We start from the raw sequence: 17,379 nt of genomic DNA on the forward strand, positions 1-17,379 counted from the left end.
TTGGATGCCATAGCAGAAAGCTTAGCCTGCTTAGAGTAAAACTTTGTAGAGGCGTGTGAAGTAGAATTCTGTCAGAACATCTAGTCCTAGATCTACAAAAAGCAGCTTTGCTGGCCCTGGAGTGATGGATTGTTCAGTTACCTCTACGGAAGGTACTGCTCTAATTTTCCTCTAATGAACCATCATAAAAGAAATCTGCACTGAGAGCAGACAAATCTTTTAAAATTCAGATTTCTAGAACATTAACTATTTCATAGCAACTAATGGTGTGGTAAGTGATTCATACCCTTACTATTAAATGGCTTACTTAAATTCTTACAGTGCTTGTACTTTAAGCTGGAGTACAGGGAAATGAAAGCACAAATCCAGAGATCAGTGATTCAACTCCAGATTCTTCCTCTCCCCTCTCCCCAGTTTAATGAATTTCTTGCTTTCTAATTTCCCTTTTACCAGACACATGTGAAAATCATGTGTTTCCACTTTGATCTTGGCATCAGTCATAGGGAGGTGAGGATGTTCAGGATGGCAGTTTCCTTCATGCTGCAACTACCAGAAGAACAACACTCAGCAGTGCAAGGCATGGATTGCTGGACCGTTTAATCTTCCTGGTGTGGGGGTGCAGTGGCCTTACTGTGTTACTGACTAAATATTGCACAAAGGTTTGTATCTTTTTTTTTTTTTCCCTCTCCTGAAAGAAGAAGAGAACTTGATTACTCTAAAACAAGCTTTTGAAATTCTTTTGGATAGTGCGTGTTAAGTCTTTACATCTACTTACAATGCACTTCTCCAAGTTCCCAATTTTATCTAAGTCTTTACAACTGTTTTGCTATAGTGGCATTACTAATTACATGGCATTACATCAGTATTCCATGTATTTTTATTTTGAGTTATGGTTTTCTCAGGCTGTGTTCTGATATCTTTGGACTCCTTTCAAAGATCCTAGGAAAGTGTCAAATACAAACATTTATTTCTTATCCAGAAATCTGTGTGATGTATACAAGGAGGTCAAATCCCCACTAAAAATGTTAAAGGATGTGACTGGAAAATGGTCAAAAAGCACTTACTCAGACTGCCTTATTAAGCCATTATTAACCTTCGTTCCATATTCTTTAAGTGCTGTTATCTTACCCACATAACAGACGTTGTGAAATAAAGTTTACAAGCTCACGACACACATCAAATTGCCTGAAATTCAGTCTTTCTGTAATTCTGAATCTAAGATGACTCAAACTTGCATAAAATACATGAGTTATTAGAACTGTTGTATTTTACCTTGCCATTACATTTTTGAAAGATTTAGTTGAACTAAAAATTGTGAAATTATGCACAGTCTGAGAAATTATTTTTTAATAAATTTATAAAGTATTTTAAGCCACTAAGAGCTTAGAACCACAAAAGGAAAATGACAAAATAAATAAAAAAGGTAAAAATCTTAAATTTACTTTTATCTACTATATAACCTCACTTGTAAAGGTTTGATCTAGAATGTTTTTATGGAATAACAGTGCATAGATTGACCACTGTTAGAGTTCAAATTATGCATTTTAACACTTGGTCAGGTGTCTTGCTCCTCAGTGAAATGTTCCTTTTATTTTTCACTGCTTCTCCCACTTTTGCAAAAGGTTTTACTTTGCGGATGTATGTGATTAATATGATGGAACCTAAATAAGATAATCTCTCTGGAATACCAAATGCACTTGCTGCATGTGTAATGAAGTTTTCATTTATGAGTTGATAGTCTAATACATCTCATGCTGAATTTCATCCTCTTGTTGCTTAGCCTGTTGTAGGAAACGCAAAGCCATGCCCTTTGTTTCCATTGCCTGTTTCACTGGAGGGGGCCAAGTGCAGGCGCTGGAGACCTGTTGCCCATTGCACAGACAAAAGCTGCTGCTGCTGCTCAGGCACAGGTTTCCCTCAAGCTTTGAGATGCTGGTCTGAGTTGAGGACCTGCAGGATAGAAGATCCTCCTCCGAGCACTAGGGGAATGGGCAGGCTTTGCAGGTCTGTCAGTATTTCATAGGGGTGTTTCCAGGAGGCTGAGGTGGAAACCTCCTGATGTTCAACCTGGTCGGAAGGAAGGTAACTGTGAAGAGGTGCACAAGGAGGACTCGCCTCTAAGCTCAGGGCCATACCAGCTGTAAAGTTGGTAGGAAGTCTTGAGTCAGCTTCTGGGGAGAGGAGGAGCAGAAAGCAGGATCACAACACACATGTATGAGAAAGCTCAAACAGAAAAAAGTGTCACTGTTTTAAATGAGCTATAAAGGAAGGAGAGACTTGAAGCATTGCTGTGACTGATCTTTGGTTCTTCACTCTTTATTATGTGAATTTGGGCTACTGGTTCTCTTAACTCTGTGGGTACAGGACTGCCAGGTGAGTTCCTAAATTTGAGTGGAGGTTTTAACTTCTCTCTTATAGCTGAGCACCTCATTGCCAGGGTGTCTGCTGTCCTAGTACAGATAATGTATGTGTCCTACACATATATTTCTGTATTTTGCATCTCCCTGTGATTAAGCCACAACACAGCTCTTTGAAAAATATTCCAAAAATAAATAGATACATGTTTATGTAATCTTCCAAAGTCAGATGTTATTTATTTCATGGACTTTGATTGGTACCATAGACTGGTATTGATTTTAATGGATGTTAAGTCAGATAATTTTCAGTTGACTTTCAAAAGTGGTGAAGGAGACAAAACTGCACAGAAGAAATAGGATTTAAGCAGATTTTTTTTTTATTTTTAAGAAAGCGCAACAGGCATAATAAAACCTCTTGACATCGTCAATTTTAGATTTTGAAGTGTCTTAAAAGCTGGCCTCTTGTTCTTCCAGATGAAGGAAGTAAATTTTAAATATTGTTTGACTGTTCTCTTCCTCCTTGGAATGTAGGATGTATATGGAAAAACAGAAAAAGCCTAAAGATATTCCCTGTGGAATGAAGAAACCACATCCTGTCACTTAAATGCAACTTGTAGTGATGTAACATACAGATGCAGACTAAAACAGAAGATGCAAGATGGAAGAGTATAGGTCTAAACATAGTCCCTGAATCTATGTTCTGCGGGCTCACCCACCCATGGCTCCACCAGTGGGGTGATCAGGAAAGGCCACCTTGGCTTCCTGCAGATGTTTCTTCCCCGTGCACCTGCTGTGTGCCATTTGTGTGCTCATCCGTTCCTGCTGCTGAACTGTGTGTTCTCCAGCCAGACCCCAGAGACCAGCTGTGCCTGCTGTAGATGAGTACAGCAGGACTCTGTCCTCATCCATCACCTCTGATCTCTCAAAGCAGAGGCAGGACAGCATGCTGGTGCACAGGCACCTGCCAGGAAACCTGTCACAGCATCACTGACTTGTGCTGCCTGTTAACTTTGCGGTCAGCGATGGCAGGTGGCTTTGAAGATTGACTTCAACATACAGATGATCATCCCTCTTGGGATCCTGCTTCAGAGAACGGGGAGGAGAGGGATCTCCCAAAGAGAGACATAGAAAGGGAATTGAGGGATCAGACTACCAAGGGGCTGAGGGTACCATCTTTCTCTGACTGAGGAGCTGTGGTGGCACGTACGGTCCCTGTGCCCAGTGCCGATGCTGTGACCCAGCTGCTCATGCTGAGCAGCTGAGGCTCCAGGGTGGGTCAGACACATCCGAATGATGCTGAAGTAGAAACGGGACCACGAACAGCCTTTCATGTGATTTGAGACGCGGTCACTGCTGGCGACCTCTGGACCACGCAGAGGGAAGAGCTGAGGTTTCCCTTGTTGCCAGCGGGGATAGTAATTATTATAAGTAACCTAATGACATTGCTGTTGAAAAGCAACTGCTGTAGGCCTGTGTACTTTATGGATATTTCCATAGCCTGAACTGAGCTACGTAAGACCACACTTACAGAAACACAGCTATATTGTATGCTTACCAATCTCTACAGCAAGATAAAGAATAGAACTGCAATATCCTGTATAATTCACAGTAATACATGGATACAGGTCAACAGAGAAGAATGTGTCACTGAATGACATTGCAAAGAGGAAATGCTTTGTGCAGGGCCAAACACAAAGCCCAACAAATGAAACCTAAATGCCTCAGTAATGCTGCTTTAATGCAACAAAATGTTAAAACAGTTTTCACACAGAGTGTGAAACAGACCCACGTGGGTAAACGGCTCCCACTAACTGCAAGGATGTGAGTGTCACAGGATGCTCTGCCAGAGTCCTTGCTGGGATTTTGCTCAGTCCTTACTTCCTACTGACTTCAAAGCAGGTTTGTCAGCGTTTAGCCGATGGGCCATTAAATTGTTTTACTTGAAATGCAGCACAGGGGCAAACTTAGCCATGCTGAAAACAAGGCACTGCAATACCAAGGACAGATTTATAAGAATGTACAAGAGAAAAGAGATTAATGTGGCGGAGGAGAGGTGATTTTTATTTGTTTGGTTTATTGTTTGTTTTTTTTTTATATAACTAGAAATCACAGGCAGGACTTTGCTCATTTAAATCCTTATTTTCTCATATCGCGTTTGCTCAGACATACATACATACAACCCCTCAAACAGTTTATCTAGGTAGGAAACAACCCATATCACATGCAATCCGTATCACGTACATTCTGGTGGCTCCCGCTCTGGGCTCCCAAGAGCGCAGTCCTTGCTGCTGTCGGTGCATGTACACCCGTCCGCGTGGGCCCCGCAGAGAAGCTGCTGGTGGGCAGTGACAGCTGTGCTGAGGAGCTGCCACCGCGCTCCAGACAGAGACGGGCACCCAGGCCAGTCGTGTGATTATCCACTCATTCAGTCTGTGGTAATATACTATAGCATAGGCCGTTCTAATGGACATACACCGTGTTTGGGGGGACTGTAGCCTGCAGAAAAAACAAATGGTGGCAAAACCATTTGTCAGTAACGGTGGAATGTGAGTCTGCTGGGAGAGGAACACACAGGGAATGAAATTAGAGTTAGAAGCAGCAATCCCAAACCTTCCTCCACTGATCATCATGGTGTTCATTTACTAGTGCTCCGTGACATTCCGCCTTTGTCATTTTTATTATTCACCTCGAGTATTCTCTGGGTATTTGACTTCTAAGTAAATGATGGCTTTCATTCAAAACTTTAACATAAAGAAAGGGAGGGATCGATAACATATCCACATTTAAGGAAACAAAAACGAAAAACAAAACACCCAATACCAGTTAAAAAGGATTAGAGCAAGTCCTGTTACCAGGGAAAATTGGAGCTCTCCCATAAGATGGGTCACTGTGTCATGCCAGAGCCAGAGGTCCCACAGATTTTACCATGCAGGAGGGAGGCATATTGTGCCATGACCAATTTAAGGGATGTGTTTTAAGATGTTGAAAATCAATAATCTCCATATACATGCTCACACATTAAAAGTAGAGGGAGAGAGAAGATTAGTTATAACTGCAAACTGGGAAACAACTAATTCATGGTTTTATTAATAAAACATGAGCATAGTCTTAAAAAAAATCACTGTACAAATAAATTTAAAAACTACCCCCTACACCACAGAGCCATGACGTGCTGGGACATGCACCACGTCGAGGTTTTAACTCCCACCTTGAGGCCCTCTGGAAATGAGAGTTGCTGCTCCAGATCCCCGCTCAGCCGTGCAAGCCTGGGGAAATACCACTTGGGTATCGCTTGTGGCTGCAGTTGAGAAAGCAAAGAGAAGAAAAAAATATGTACGTTCACTGTAAGCCTGCTTAAATGCAAAAGAATTTAAGAATTGCTTAAATTACAGAACTCCTAATCACTTTTCTATAACAAATGATGTTAAATTAATAAAATATATTATGTTCGCACAGCAAGATGTCTCTCTTGTTGTGTTGAAATTACAGTAACAACCCCCTGCCCCGCACCTTTGCCTTTTTCTGAAGCAGTTGTAACACATTTATTAGAGCTGCCCCTTCACAGCCCCACAAGGCCACTTCTAGTATCAGATGTCACCACTGACGGCTTTCAGTAAAGCTGGTCAAAGAAAGATGGAAACATTTCACACTGGAAAACCTGGGTCTACTGAAATGCAAAGCAGGCTGCTGAATGATAGCTTTCACTAAGGTTTCACTTTGGGGAGAAACCTTAGTAAAGTCCATCAACTCTCTATAAGAGGCTGTTTTAGCATTTTCGGAGCAAAACCAGTTTTCCTTTAGAAAAAAACCCTCAAATTATGTTTATAATATGTGAAATAATTATACGGCAGAAGTAACCTCATGAAAGTCAAAGCCAACCATTCAAATCTATCTTAAATACTTTTATGATGTTCTTTTTGCAAACACTTTTGAGAGCCGAGTGGGATTCTTTGTCTTCCAAGCAGCACTTGCCTTTTCCAGCAGTGCTGTCGGTGGGAAGCAGCGCGTGAAGTTTGTGGTTGTTGCAGCTGGAGGACATGATCCAAACTATGGTGTCACCTCTGTAACCAGCTGAGGCGAGGAGAGCCAGTGGACGATGGCCATCACACAGGATACCTTTTTGCGGCTATGGGGCTGGATGGAAGCAGAGAAAAGCCGTAAAGGAAACAGTGTTCATCCTCCCCTTTCATTTAGCAGGTTCTTTGGCTTGGTCAGACCATACACATAAGCCCGACCTTGCTGCAAGCTTGGTGGCACCTGATTTCCACCTCTCACCTCAGTTCACAACCATGCTGTTTTAGATTGTTTCTGTCTCTTCTCCTCCTAGACCTTATGAAAACCAGTGACTGAGGACTATGCAATACTAAGATTAACAGCTTAACATGAAAATTTCGTTTGCCTGAATTAAATCAAGACCACGTATTTATCTGTTGTGCTATGCTGACTTACCCTCTGCCATAACTTACTGCTCTTATGAAAGAATGTATTTGAAATGCAGACTGGAGATGTTTTCCTTACTATGTCATCCTACCAAAGGGCTGAGGTTTCTGAGCACGATGGAGTTCATCTGCTGAGTCCTGGACCAAAGAGACCAGCAAGGGAGAGGCTGGTTTGGCCACTGCCAGAAGAGGTTTGTCTTCCTTGGCCTCCGACACACGCTCTGTGCTCAGGGGACGGGAATGTCTTTGTTTGTGCAAGTTACGTGGCTCCACTGGCAAAAGGAGCTGGCCAGAAAATGGAAAATCCACGTCACAGATGGCAAAGAAGTTTCTGACCTTTTCCCCCTCAATTTTGGATAACTACTTTTAAAGAGAGAGGAAGCAACAGCAGTGTCCCGGAATAGCCAGCAGCTAATTGCAAGCTTTTTCTTTTACCATTCAGTCCCAATCCCAACATTGCCCAGTTTGTTTAAGCCAATACATTTGGTTTCAACAAATGACCATTTTATGATGAAAATGTCTTTCATGGGGCTTGTGGGATGACCACTGGTGTCTCCTGGCGCTCTGAAGGGAATCCTGGACGTTGTAAGGAAAGAGCAGGCCCTTTAGGTCAGCAGAAGTAACAAGAGAGCTTCCTCTCTGCATTTCAAATCCAGCCTTTGCCACCGCCACCATGATTTGGCTTTCCAAAAAAGGCACCTGGATGTTTCTCTGATCACTGGCAAATGCAGCTTTATACAGATTTTTTTTTTTTTTTTTTACAATGAATGGTCCAAGACTGCATTCAGAGAACAATAAAACCTGTGGTGCTTCTGCAAAGATGTACAGACACACCTGGTTCTTTGGGCTGGTAAGTCAATCTGACCTCAGTGAAATTACTCCTGTCTCCCAAAGTCAGCTCACAGCCAAGCAACTGAGTGTTTTCCCAAGGGGCTGGAGGGGCCGAGTGGCTTCCTCTGTGAAATGGTCCCCAGGACTTTGTGTATCTTGGGCACATTTTTGGTTACAAGCCCAGACACCAGATTCTAGTGATGGTAAAGTGATTTTTGCTGTTTTATTTTTTTACCAAGATCTAAACACTGAGCTCAGGTTTCATTTAAAATAATTTCATATTATTTTATGCTAATAGATCATGTCTTTCAGATGCAGTCTTGCTACTTGCAAAGCACACATTAATTCTGCTATCTCACCCAATAGCCAGGATATACCTTGAAGAACATTCAGGCCACTCTTTGATTTATCAACATACTTTTCCAAAATTAGAAAGAGATGTGGTATTTACACATGGTTAGTTCAAATATTCGAACATGGGCAAATTTATCCACTTGTCTCCAAAAAGATGGGATAGTAATAATTTTCCACTCTAGAATTACTCTTCCTCATGGAAACTACAGAATATTTCGTCAATGTACTCGGTCCTATGCTTAGCGCAATAGGCTCTGACTAACGTGTGACACCATACAACAAGTAGCACCTGCGTGTTGTCTATGATGTAGCAGAGCAATGGCACAGAAAGCTTATTTTTTTAGAGCACCATCTGACTTGCACACACTCTGCAGGTGCGCAAACCCAGCCATGGACAGCCTGAGCCTGCTTGCTCAGGCTGGGCAGCTCCATCTGCTTGCATTACAGATCTGCTCAGATTTATTTTTGTTCTCTTCTATCCAGAAGCGTTAGCACGTTTCTTTCAGAAGCATATGAGTCTGACTAATCCCTGAGGAACGTCTCAGGGGAGGAACTTCCCACAGAACAGCACGGTTACTTGCAGCATAAACTCCCACCCAATGCATCTGGCCCTGGGACAAAGCTCACATGATGCCAAGGAGGACCTTACTTGCTCCTGTTCACCTCCGCATAGGCGCAGTCGCAGATATCATAATGCTTTCCTTCTGCTGGGAAAAAAAAAAAAAAAAAAAAGCCCAGTCCACTCTCATTTATGGCCTTTAAATGTTTTCCAGTCTTCCAGAAATTCGCAAACCTCTTACCCCTCTTCAGAGCAGGCAGACAACACTTGTTGTAACTCCATATCTTCAGGTGCCCATCTCTGCCTCCTGCAACCAGCCTGGCTCCAGGTTCAAACACCGCGCTCTCTGCTGCATGCACCGGCAATAATGCCTGCAGAGGTGTAACACGCATAAAAAGAAATGCAGCTTCTTCCACTGCTATTAAGGTCAAACAGGTGGTTTCTGCCTCTCCGTGAGCAGTGGTTAACGCAAATAACTGCTTTTGTGTTTCAAGATCCCACACTTCAGCTGTCTTTAAAAGAAAAGAAAAAAAGACAAAGGATGTTTGAACTCTGAAAAGTAGCTCAAACTTCCCACTTCAATTCCCACCCTTTGTCCTCACCTTTATGCTCCAGCTTTCTTTTCTGTTGAATAGTAAGGCAAAGGCATGTCCTCTGCTCCCTTTTACCAAGATCTGAGATATCTCACCAGCACTACAGTGGAGGCCAGAGGACAAGATTGAGTGTGCTTTAGTTCGAAGTCCCTTTGAACGAACTTGGATTTGGATGCCCAGCACCTGTGTTTGAGCAGCCACTGCTGGGCGTGCACACAGCACCTTAGGTCCAGGCTGCGTCACCCTGCACGCTGGTGGGACTCACGGGAGTGGACAATTACCACCTCACCTGCAGGACCTGCCCCGTGACTGTGCTCAGAGCACATCCTACCCTCTTCAGATGAATGATGGAGACAGCAGTGTTGGCAGCCGTGTTTTCACCCTGTATCTAGTCATTACCTACAGTCCCTCCCACAGAAGCTTCTCCTATTTGTGTGGGAGGTGCCCAGATGCCTTCAGGGCTGGAAGTCAAGTGGTTTCGGGGTGAAGGACTGAGGCCACCCTGCAGGACACAAGAGCCCAGTGAGTGCAGTGCCAAACCCTGGCACCAGGCTGCCCAACTGCTGTCCCACCAGATTAACCCCGAGGGAGTCTGCTGGGGCAGTACCCAGCACAGCTGCTGGCGCTTATTGCCACTCGAGTCATTCACCCAAGGGAAAACCCATCACAGGCTCTGGACCCACACAGTGCGATGGGCATGGGAGCAGGAGAGGGAGCAGCATAGACAATAAAATCATGTTCCTGGGGGCAGCTGCTGAGAAGATGACTGGGATGAGCAGCTACACACCGAGTGAGGCGTTAAACATGCACAGCTCATACCCCCCATGCTGCGGAGGGAGGGAGCCCCAGGGGATGCAGGAGCACGTGGAGCTGCTCTGCATCGTTTCCCTGATGCATCAGCCATGCAGGGGAAAGAAAGACACGGGGCTTCAGTGGCTCTGAAAACTGAGATAAGGAGAAGGAGACTTTTTGTTCTTGCAAGCAATGTGGTCTATATCTGCCCCCATTATGGCACTCCTGCGATCTTTACCGAGCTGTGCTCCCATGGGCCTCACACCTGCCCTGCCACAGGCTTTGGGAGGAAACCACTATGCAAAATGCCCTCCTTCAGAGAGCTCACCCCTGACTGTTCTCGGGCAAGCCAAAAACCAGCAGCTCTGGTCCTCAGCATCCCAAATCCATGAGGAAAAGAAAAGGAAGAAAAGCTCATCCTGCCCGGGGATGGAGCTGGGAAGTGGAGCAAGAAGTGATCTGCTTCTTCGGAGTGTTTCACTGAAAGGACACAAGGTAAAACTGCAGAGATAGCATCGACTCTAGCATTTCCCAGTTATTGAGTATTTGACTTCAGATTTGTAAATGTTCTTTCAATACTGTTTATTTTGCACAGATTATGTAGGAGTTACACATTCAGAAGTTAGACAACTTCAGCAAATGTACATAGAAAGAATCAGAATGTTACAGTAATATGGAGTATTTTATCAGTAGCCTCTATGGACCTCAACAATGTTATCAGTGGACACAGAAAATATTTTAGCATCTTCTTCAGGTCTCTAGAGGTAAATGATCAGTGCTGTATGGCTTCTGAGCTTGCCTGTCCATCAGCTGAAATTTAGATAAGAACAGCTCAATGTTAAGCAGTATCCATCTGTGAGTTTCTTATTAAGTGAAGTCAACTGTAATGTGCCCAAATCTGTCAACACTTGTGTTTTGGACAGCAAAGTTGTGCAAGTTTTCTGAGGAAGCTTTAGCCAGCAACAGCAGCTCTTCACTGAAAGGAAGGCAGAGGTATTGCAAGCACTTGCTTGAAGAAAGCAACTTTTCCTGCTGGTTCATATTGTCCATGGCTTCCCTGCGCCTCCTCCTTGCTTGCTGTCGTCTCCCCTGCAGACTGTAAGACAGCTGGGCTCCTGGCATCCCATCTGAGCAGTGCCTGGCAGGTTTCTAAGCAGGTTTGAAGGAGCATTGGGAGTGTACAGCGATGTGGCAGCACCCTGCACAGAGAGAAATGCCCTACTCATCCGAGGAGCACCTGTTTAGACAGAAACTGCTATGGGATTGGGAGCTTAGGGATAAGGAACACCTCCAGCCAGGCTCCTGTTGAAAACACTCTGTGTTCCTGCCAAGCATTTATTTTTAAAAATGCTTCTTATTTAACACAAACACTTTTGCTCCCTCGTGGGCTCTGAACACTGCCTGGTCTCCCCCAGCTCTGTTTGGAGGAGTTCCCATGGGCAGCTGCCCTCCCCTGCCCCTCGAGGCTTCCCCTGCCCCTTCCCCTCCCGCACCGGCAGCTCAGCGTGAGCAGCACCAGTGGGGCACCTTGGAAAAACATGGAAACCTCTCACAGCCGGGCAGCTGGGGGGCCCAACCACCTTTTGTGAATTCAGCATTATGATCCTGAGTCACTACATTTCCATCTTTTTTAATTGTAGAAGTAGTTAACTTCCGTCCTTTTTGTAATCTTAATGTATTCCTTCTCTCATACCCATAAGATTTCCTAATCCTTGATGACAGTTACTGAGTTTTCCATTAACTGACACAAAGCTCTTTGGCTCTTCCCTAATAGGTGACCACAACCCCAGCCCCCTGGCTACTTTTTCACCTTTCCTGGAACCTCTTCCAGTCTGTCAGCAACCCTTTTCCTAAGGAGCAAGGTGGACTGACTGCAGCTTTGCCAGTGTCACTGCCTGTGCTGCTTGTCCCATCGCACAGCCACAAACACGCTTTGTGCCAGCACCTGAGCCAGCTCTGGGCAAGAAGGAGCAAATAAAAACATTGGAGTCAACAAGTGATGGTTTCTAAGAAAAGGCAGAAGTTAAGAGAAATGCAAACAGTTCTGTGATCTTGCCCTAAAACCAAGACTGTTTTCCTAATGCAGGGGAAGACCAGCACCCCAGATGGAGTTCAGGTCCTTTCTTCACTTTCAACAGTCCATCTACCTTTCCATGCAGCCTGGAAGTTGCACAGAATCATAAAATCACAGAATAGTATGGTTTGGAAGGGACCTTCAAAGCTCATCCAGTCCAACCCCCCGCAATGAGCAGGGACATCTTCAACCAGATCAGGTTGCTCAGAGCCCCGTCCAGCCTGGCCTGGGATGTCTCCAGGGATGGGGCATCTACCGCCTCTCTGGGAAACCTGTTCCAGTGTTCCACCACCCTCATTGTAAAAAATTTCTTCCTCACATTTGGCCTGAATCTCTCCTCTTTTAGTTTAAAAGCATTACCCCTTGTCCTATCACAACAGGCCCTGCTAAAAAGTCTGTCCCCATCTTTCTTACAGGCCCCTTTCAGGTACTGAAAGGCCGCAATAAGGTCTCCCCAGAGCCTTCTCTTCTCCAGGCTGGACAACCCCAACTCTCTCAGCCTGTCCTGACAGGAGAGGTGTTCCAGCCTTTTGATTATATGGCTGCAATCTGCTTCTACCAAGAGGATCCCAGAAAATGCTGCCACGGAGTTTCAAAGAAGAATAATTACCTATTACTAATTTTATAAACCTGAATTAGGCACATTGTCCACTTACAAACTACCTAGGAGAAATGAACTTTGTGGCACTGAAAAGCATTGTGTGTTTGTAGTCAGATCATGAAGTAAAAGCGTAGTTGTGGTTGTGCCAGTCTCAGCTCATTTAGATAACTTTGCCTGCCTGCTGTCTGGTGTAAGGAAACCATGGACAGTGTGATATCAGCCGTCTCTGCAGCTACCACATTCAGGCTGAAAGAAAAATAACCTTCTTGACATTTATTGGGTCTGCAGTGTAGATGGGCCATTAACCTTGTGCACATTCTTCACACTACACTGATAAAACGATTTCAATAACTCATAGTGTTACTGTTAAGTAACGACTGTACTTTGTGTTGAGGTTACTGGAGGGAAGGTGCTGTTCTCGCATCTTGCTACAAGGAGTGATTTAGGGTAACAAAACAGCACCATTTTTTCTTCTAAGTGCCTGGGGACAGCATGACATAGGGGCCTGAATTTGAAAGGGAAAGACTGAACTCCAGAGATTTCAGGTTTTCAGTGTTCCTCACGAAAGCAACGATTTTTAAGAGGCATTGCTCACGTGGTTGGGCAGCAAAGAGGATCTCTAAGTTACTCAACAAAAGGACAGTAGCCTCATCATAGTTGTTGTTCTGGATGACAGTAAAGGATAGCTTAAGGGAAAAAGCGAAAGAAATATTGCACCAGCAGTTAATTTGCACTATTTCAACAATTCAGCTAAGCCTAGAGAAAACAAATATATGCATTAAAGATGGTTGCTATAGAAACCAGAAAAGGCTTTATAGTTGCTTACAGGAGTAGAGGAGGTTCTGATTGATAAGACAATCACATTCAAATAGTCACTATGGAAACCCAAGGTGACCTGGAGAAGACGTGACTCCTCTCGCTCTGCTCCTGTGGGCAGAAGAAGGCAGTGTGGGTGGGGGAAGGTCTGGGCTGGATGACAACGCACGCTGGAGCAAAGCAGCACAGCGCTCACTGTGATGCCAGAGATGCTCAGCATTTCACATTCCAAAGCTGTGTGAGTGCTGATCTCTATATCAGTGAAATACAGCTATTTACTTACCCTTGAAAGAGGTTTTTTCTCTCACTGAAATCAATAGGAGCCCTGCAATTCGCTTCTTTGGGAGCAAAGTAGATTTGATAGACCTTCCTATGTCTTCAATCCATCAAAGAAAGGAAACACATTTGCACAACTCCCATGGAGCTCGGTGTTTAGCGACTGCATGTGCTTTACTGAAATGTGGCCGTGGAGTTGCTCAGCACTTTCTGCCTTGACCAACAAGACCTGTGCTTACATTGTGGTCCCAGAAACAGGACAGAAAGTGAACAGAATATGCGAGTTTTCTTCTTGTAGACTGGTTATTTAAGGACCAAAGTTATTCAGCCTGCACATCACTTAAACCAAAAATTAGGCAGCTTGATAATACCTCAGTAACTGCTTAGCATTTGGTTTTGATATCTTTTTAGTAAGTCATTGATAGAAAGAGAGATTAAAGGGCCAGTGCTCAGCACTTCTGAACACAGCTGAAAACTAAAAAGTTACTCCGTATGTCTACTTTTGTGTTATTACCTTTGTAATGCAAAGTGTTAATGCTTTGGGTATCAGCTCCAGGTATTTGAGATACACTAATTGCCCAGTAAGGGCTCAGACTGAGCCAGACCCGCCCCCGCCGGTTCCTCTGCTCAAGCCTAGACACACTCTTCTCCCGTATCATTCAGATTCGCACTACCCACATATGATCCAATCATACAGATATTAATCATCAGAGATTTTTATCTTGCATTATTTCCAGTGAGGTAAAAAGAACTAGTTGGCAGTCTCAAGAAAACACCAATATTTCTGAGATTTTACCAAGTTTCCAGTGTAAACATACAGATAGGAGGAAACAAGGTTGTTTGGAGAAAACCTGAGGTTGTAGGTCCAGACTGCAGGAGTAGAGTACCAAGCAGCACAGGTTCCTTACAACTCTCGCTCCCCTGGGTTAGATGCCAAAACTGGTAAGAGTGGCCAGGAAATCAGCCCAGCTGCAAGGCTGCCGCCTTCTCTAACCAGCCTCAATGGATTTAGAAATTGCCCTCCCATGTAGAAAGCCATGCTTGCACAACAGGAAATCCATCAAAAATAAACCCACAAAAAGAACACAATACTGCTTCGACATCCATCGTCAAAGGACAAGTTTAAATGTCAGGCTACTCCTAAAAATGCAGGTAGCACTGACACTGTGGTGGGGCTGGAAGCAGGAGGAGCTGATCGGACGCATATCATCTTGAAAGAAATTCCTACTGATTTTAAAGATAAGCAAAATTGTTAATTATTACTAAATATGTAAACTCACGGCTGAAGGAAGAAATCACTGCTTTAATGAAGTCATAATAGTTCAGCTACCAAGAGTGAGAGAAAGAATAATACTGAATAAAAGATGTGCTCACAGGAACGTGCAGCGTGTGGACAAGCTTCTATTCTGGTTTTGTGTCTGTAGAAAAGAAACACATAAGTAAACGAATAAGAACAAGGTAAACCCTTTGCATGGAAGTTAATGGTGTAAATGTGTGGCTGAGCCTTTTATCCTCAGCACACTGCTGCTCATACTTTCCATCACCAAATGACAGTGCAGGTCTGATATATTTTTTGTTTTCATTTTTTTAAATCTGTGTAACTCAGTCTCCGTGAATCTTCCAGCAGGTGTATTGTAAGTCACACTGGGACATAAAACAGCTGTAGTTGTCTTGGGAAAAAATTCAAGGTGTAAAGGTCTCCCCAAGCACATGTGGGAACCTGACGGCTTCCTCCCCTTGGCAGTGAGGGTGGACAGCGCTGCCTTACCTTTGCTGGGAATGGACTGGGAAGGTGCTTTTCTGAGAGCTCGCCACCCTTTTCCTCTGGGTTGAAGGGGTCTCAGAGCATCCCTCCTGGAAGCACGTGCTACTCGGTATTCCCTGCAAATCATCCCGAGTCACACGGGCTCCCCTGGGCCTCACCAAGCTCGTAACAGAGGCATAAGCTGATTTGTACAGATTGCTTCTGCAAACTTCACTTTGAAACCTGTCCAAGGAGATGGTACAACTTGCTCACCTCCTCCCACTCTCCAATTTCAAACAAAAAAACCCCAAATGATTATGATGGCAGCGAAACAGCATTTTGAGAAAACAGTCCATGAAAACAACCAAACTCGTAGGGGCTTGAAATCTTAAAGCTTTCAACACTGTGGGATGTGTTTTGCTTTCAGAGCCCAATCCTTCAGCTCTCTGAAAAGTGACAAGTAGCTGTGTGCCTTATAGTGTTCACTGGTAAATACCATAAATAAACTAGCAGATAGTGCAAGATTTCTCTGAGAAGCATGCAAAGGCAGTAAGCACCATCTGCTGGCTTCAGCGTGAAAAGGGAAACCAGGAATTTTTCATCCTGTTGCACATCTGTTTGTCTGTGCTGCCTCTGATTTTAGGGCAAACACAAAGAAACGGATGCAACATAAAAATGGAGCAACACGGCTGGGGCATCCTAACCAGAGCTAGACTGCCTGGGGAACATCAGTTACCCTGCAAGCAGGCCAGGATAATATAGAGCAAAAAGAGGAAAGTGAAACGCCATCAAAATTCACGGTAACTTTGCCAGCGTTCAAACTGAGCATCATTAAAGACCTTCATTTCTCACCTGGTTTTGCATTATATTAAAAACATAAATGCTTACCTTAGGAGTATTCCTGCAGAGGACATGAGCCAAATATTGACATAGCTTTAAAAAAGAAGTGGCCAAGAAATGGGTTTTAAGAAAATTGTAGGCACAGACTCGTTTCCCCTCCTCAGTTCCTGATCTCAAATAAGGATGTGGGGGTTTGGCACAAATACAGCAGGGCAGCATTTTGCAGATGGCTAATTCATGTTGTAGATATTAGTTACCAAAGGATGAGCAATTAAGCCAGTGAGAGCTGAAGGCACGCATCGGATTTGCAAAGCCGCTCAGCAATTTACAAAAATTGAACCCAGAGCACCAATAGAAGTAATGAATATGTGAGAATTGCCAGTTTCTGAATAACCAGCAGAGCCAGCCCCAGCCTTTTGCATTCAAAGGCAGAAAATGCCACATTTGCGGTGAGCAGCACTGGGAGCCAAGGCTTGGGCATGTCCCTGGCAGTGGGCATGCAGAGTCCCTGGCTCTTCCTTGGCTTGACCCCCATGGCATCAGTGTCTCCACTGTCCACAGCACCTTGTCCCCCTGCCACGGGGTTTGCATGGTCTGGCTGGGCCAGCACTCATGGCTCCAGAGACATTAAGTGTGTCTGTGTGCTTCAGAGGCGAATTTCCCACTCTGTCCTTCCCCAGGAAGCACTGGGGTTTGTATTAGGAGGAGCTGACGGAGAGAGGCTTGCTCAGGTGCACCAGACCAGGCTTCATCCTCCCCTGCTCACTCTGCTTGTTCTGCCAGGCAGTGATGAAGGGCAGGTGTGGCAGACGCACTCTCCCCCCCACTTCTAGGCTTATGGACACTATGGTCATGCATACACCCCTTGGTCTATAGACAGGACCTTCGACCAGTGAGACACCTTGGTTGAGAGAAGTTTCTGTACACCTACCATAAATGACCACAGCTCAGATTCAACCAGGGTATAAATGGAACCAGCCAGAAACCCCCTTGCAGTTGATCTTACTCAGAGCAGTGGGTTGTAGTCGAAGACTCTCCTCCTTAGACTGATCATCTAAGGAACATTCCCCAGGGACTGAGACAACTTATTGACCTGGTAGGTG

The sequence above is a fragment of the Caloenas nicobarica genome, chromosome 1, assembly GCF_036013445.1.
Source record: "Caloenas nicobarica isolate bCalNic1 chromosome 1, bCalNic1.hap1, whole genome shotgun sequence".
Taxonomy (NCBI): Eukaryota; Metazoa; Chordata; class Aves; order Columbiformes; family Columbidae; genus Caloenas; species Caloenas nicobarica.